Raw genomic sequence first — 5,554 nt, 5'->3', positions numbered from 1 at the left:
TATATATATATATATATATGTACATACATACATAAACTACTCCCTTTCTCGTTTATTCATACATTAATACATTGATGCATACCATCATACATTCTCACGTATCTTTCTGCATCCATCCATCCATCCATCTATCCATCTATCCATACGCAAGTATGTATGTATGTATGTATGTATGTATGTGTGTATGTATGTATGTATGTATGTATGTATGTATGTATGTATATGTATGTATGTATATATGTATGCGTGTGTGTGTATGCAGACTACTCAAACACACTTCCATGCAGAAGGGTATACATCCACACACTGCCTTATTCTTCCATTTCTTGTAAACGTGTTCGCAAATATATTTATTCACATTTATCAACGAACACCCGAATACCGTCGTATTTTAGAATTAAGAATCTGTTGTTTTTTTTTCTCTTTGACTTGTGATTTTGTAAGTTTTTATGTTCTTTCTAACTTCATTTTTTTTTTAGATTCCACACCGAGAGAGGGAGAGAGAGAGAGAGAGAGAGAGAGAGAGAGAGAGAGAGAGAGAGAGAGAGAGAGAGAGAGAGAGAGCAATTGCAGCCCAGTAACAAGGCTCTTTTACAGGAATTTAGACAACAGTAACTCGTTAGTGACGCATGCATGTAGATACGTACGTACATATAAACTTTTTTGCGGAAGTGTGTATGTATGTATGTACGTACGTACGCGTGTTTACTTCTATTTCCAGCAATTTAAAATCTTCGTGTAAGGAAGGAGCTGTTTTCTAACACAGATACAAAAATCCGTCGTTGAAATGTAGATAAAAACAAATTGACATTTTGAACTTGGAAAAGTCTTGCATATTTTTAGACATATTGTATTTGCTATGGACGAATATATACGTATATGTACGTATATATGTATGTATTAATATGTGTATGTTTTCTATTTATAATTATTTAAAAAAATCGTTCTACAAGGAAGAAGCTGGTTTCTAACAAACTATCAAAGCTCCATCGCAGGAATGCAGATAAAAACAATGTTACATTTTAAACTTGAGAAATTCTTGCATATTTTAACTCTTCCACTTACTAATTGTATTTGTAATGCGCGTGGTCTCTGTGCTTTTTTCTGGAAATCCCACTTATTCATTGAATGTCCCCTAGCCATATATATGCATGTATGTATGTTCATGTATGTATGTTCATGTATGTATATTCATGTATGTATGTTCATGTGTGTATGTATCTAATGGATGTCTTATAAAACTATTCCGCACATACAATAACAGCCCCACCAACAATCCAGCACACCTCAATCATCAGCTGCCCCACGGTTATCACCATAGTTTCGACGTATGTATGTATATATGTATGTATGTTCGTATGTGTGTATATGTATTTTTGTATGCATGTATGTATGTATGTGCCTTATATATTTGTATTATTATATATGTATGTAGATATATGTATGCCTGTATTTTAATATATATATTTGTATATAAATGAATAGAGCGTGTGCACATATTTATGTAATAATATGTGTACATATACATATGATTCTATGTTTGTATATTTACATGCATTCCCAGGTTTGGTGGATTGGTCTAACGGGTCGCTTCGCAGTCATGAGGTCCTTGGTTCAACTGTTTTGCGTAGTATTTTGGGAATCTGCTTTTTACCGCACATAAAGGCGGCTTGTAAGTGAAATTCACCAGATATCTTATAGTCTTTTTTTTTTTTTTTCAAATCATTAAAAGATAAGTTAAAGGCGGTAAGGTGGTAGATTCCCCACGACGGCAATGCACCCTGTCCCCAAGCTGTCTTCACTCGTGAGTTTTTCACCAAAAACTACATGGTATCGTTTCTGCACTCGCCCCATTCCCCGGATTTAGTAGCTGAGAACTTCCATCACTTTCCCAAGATGAAAATGCAGCTCAAAGGTCACCGTTTTAACACCGTTGTCAAAATCCAGAGCGAATCGCAGAAGGTCCTCGACTCGCTTACGGAAATCGACTTCCAGGCCGGATTCCAAATGTGGCAGGAACACTGGGACCGGTGTACTTCTGTGCAAGGTGATTATTTCGAAGGAGATGATGTTAAAGCTAGGGTAAATAAGTTATCTTTTATTAACCACATAACATCGGTTGAGGTAAATTTTCTGCAGTTTTGTACCTGTTTGTGTACCAATTGATATAAATATCTGCTGTCACTCACTGAATCAATGATAGAGGCCACCATGCAATTTTCAAGGAATATGATAGGTTTGTCAGACTCTTCATGTAAATATTTCCAACTCAGTTCGAGACTTCATCACCAATTTAGTATAAATGCAGCAGTTTTTGTGGTTACGCCACCATTTCCATTATGACTTCCTATCAAATTCGTACACGTTCAGCAAATTCTTCTGATCCTTCACTGAATTTACAGTCGCATCCATCTACGCAAGTTTTATTGAATTTACGGTCCTCGCAGTGATGAGAGATTACATAAATAAACAGTGCATTCTTTAAAGCGGTTGACGTAAATATATGCCAAACCGTTGTCGTGTGCTAATAGCTGATCTCGGCCGAGGTGATTACCGTCAGTGCAACCTGGTTGCCTGATAAAAAAATCGTTGTCATGGAGTTAAACATAACTAGTCCTGAATCATTTCGATACCGCCTCGTAGTTTCAAAGTTTGGCACAAGGATAGAAATTTTGGGGAAGGGTGTAAGTGCTCAACTGGTTCCTGTTTTATCGGTTGATATACCCTCCAGCTTTCATCAGGTGTCTTGGGGAAATTTCGAACCTGGGTTCTCATTCCTAACGTATTTTTCGATGTTATTATTATTATTATTATTATTATTATCATTAGTATTATTATTATTCAGGTCACTGCCTGGAATCGAACTCGGAATCCTGGAGATTGTAGCCCGCGCTGTTAACTACTACGCCATATGCCCGTATTCAGTGACCTGAATAATAATAATAATAATAATAATAATAATAATAATAATAATAATAATAATAATAATAATAATAATAATAATAATAATAATAATAATAATAATAATAACAACAACAACGAAAAATACCTTAGGAATGAGAACACAGGTTCGAAATCTCCCCAAGACGCCTGATGAAGGCTTGAGGGTATATCAGCCGAAACATTGTGTTAACAACAAACAAGATGAGGACAAATATCTGTCAAATGTAAATAATGTAAATAATATAAATATTGACGTCTTTACTCAGAACGTAAAGACGGACGAAATGCCGTCCCATGGCAGCCTTCGACTTTTTCGATCCAAAGGGGGTCTTTACAACCCAGTATTTATGTGCTATTATTTGTAGCTTTGTGTAATTCGACATACAGTTTCAGAAAAGAATAATTATTAGACTTCTTCTGAAAGAAAATGATTGTTAAGTAAGAATGGAAGCCAAATTTGCATGAGTAATCTTTCAATCGTTCACAAAGGGTGAAGAAAGCAATTTGACCGAATACTTTCACCCGGTAACGTTAATTCGACACTCTCTAGCTATGCAGTATCGCATATATTACGTGCCGAGTTTTAAAGGTGTTTTCGGTTAGACCTATGAAGGCTGTCACAACGCCGGGATTTATCTTATAATGATTCTACTTGTCATTGCGTTACTTAACCCGTTGGTAACGCTTTGACGTGATTAGAGAAAAAAGTGGGAGAGGGAAACGTAGAGGGAATGTAATTGTAACGCTTTCACGTGATTAGTTCAAGGGAAAGAGAGCAGAAAGAAAAAGGAAAGCGAGAAAAAGCGGATAAAGCGAAGGATGAGACAGAAAGAGGGTGATTGGAGAGTGGAAAGAGTATTTTTTGAAGATTGAATCATGTTTTTATAACACCTATCATATAACGCATGTGCATTAGTGCAATTCCGTAAAATATTGTCGCTTATTTATGTGGCAGATATATGCAATCTCACTAAATGTTGTATCAACGTACGGGATAATTGTTTTTTCGTTTATGGGAAAAATGGAAAAATATGAGTGAATGCTGATTTTATGAGTACTGTGTAAAATTGTATATAAAGTTTATTAAGTGTAAAAATAAAGTGTATTAACCCATTACCTCCCATAATTCTATTAACTGGAATTTTTTTATGAAACTTTGATTTTTGGCATAAAACAGCCTTAGAAACACGCTAGAATGATCAAAATAACATTTCAAAATAACATTACAAAATAACATTTTAAATAGAAATAAGCGAGATATTGGGTGAAAAATTAGCAAACCTCATTTGAATATCAGAGAAATATACCTAGTAGATATAGCAAAAAGGTTAGATATGTGTAAATATTGACAGAAAATTATGAAATTTGTAATTTTTAAGTGATCTCATATGAGATCACAGGTAGGTAATGAGTTAAGTAATCATTGCGTTCCGATTTCTTTGACTTGAGCGACTATCTTTTGATACAGACACAAGACAGGCTACGCTTTCAGTTTTTTGGATAAGTCTTCAGAAATGACCTAATAGGTTCATCATTAATTCCGTGAAATATTCACGGGTCCCGCTAGTTTAAAATAACTTTCTTACGCATTCATATTTCTCTGGTTACGTTCAGGCTGTAGATGGTGGTAAATGAATGCTTAGATTTTGTTTATGTCATGGTGCTTCAGAAGATACATTTTCTGAGTATCTACAGCTGGATTTATATTGTTTTCGGTTAAAATTTTGTTGTACGTGTGTCATAAAGGAGTGCTTGTTTATCCTTGCTACGTTTGTTCATACAGTTCTTACGTTCAAGCATACACACACGCATACACACACATTCACGCACACATACACAGGTATATGTTCTCGATTGCCATTTTGCAATTGTGACACATCCTCTGTAGGCGGAGATGGTTTTTAATAAATTATGAATTTCTGTTGTGCGGTAATTGTCGATGTTATTCATATTCATGTCAATGACCGCTATGAGTCATACCTGTTGGCTAATTTTGGTTTTATACACACATACACAAACACACACACATACACATACACACACATATGTATATATAACGTTTTTTGCCACTATAACGTGTCTGTTTTATAAAGAACTATGTTACAACATTTTAACCCCGGGTTCCTAGCTGGTTGACGACACACAACCTGTGTCCGATATACTGTCAGTAAGGAAGCTTGCCAAGACCAGTAGGCCATGGTTTCTGGGTCTTTACTCTTCTTCGGTACTGGAGACCTGTCTGATAGAGATAGCAGTCAATCGTCCTCACTCACAGTATATAAACAGAGAAGCGGCAGACAGCCGTTGATCTCGTAGCCAGTTGGAAAAGACGTTTTCCTGGGGTTAAAATGTAGTAACATAATTCTTTATAGAACAGCCATGTTATAGTGGCCAAAAAAAACAAAAAAAAACATAACCGTCTAGAATTGTTATTACCTATATTTCGTTTAGAGATTTTAAAACTAGCTATTTTGCTCGTTATACATACACACACACACACACACTCACAAACAAACACACACACACACACACACACATATATATATATATATATACATACATACATATATATATATATGTGTGTGTGTGTGTGTATGCATATGTATGTATA

The sequence above is a fragment of the Octopus bimaculoides genome, chromosome 25 (genome assembly GCF_001194135.2).
Source record: "Octopus bimaculoides isolate UCB-OBI-ISO-001 chromosome 25, ASM119413v2, whole genome shotgun sequence".
Lineage (NCBI taxonomy): Eukaryota > Metazoa > Mollusca > Cephalopoda > Octopoda > Octopodidae > Octopus > Octopus bimaculoides.
The sequence above is the reverse complement of the archived record's forward strand: the minus strand, read 5'-3'. Positions refer to the sequence as shown.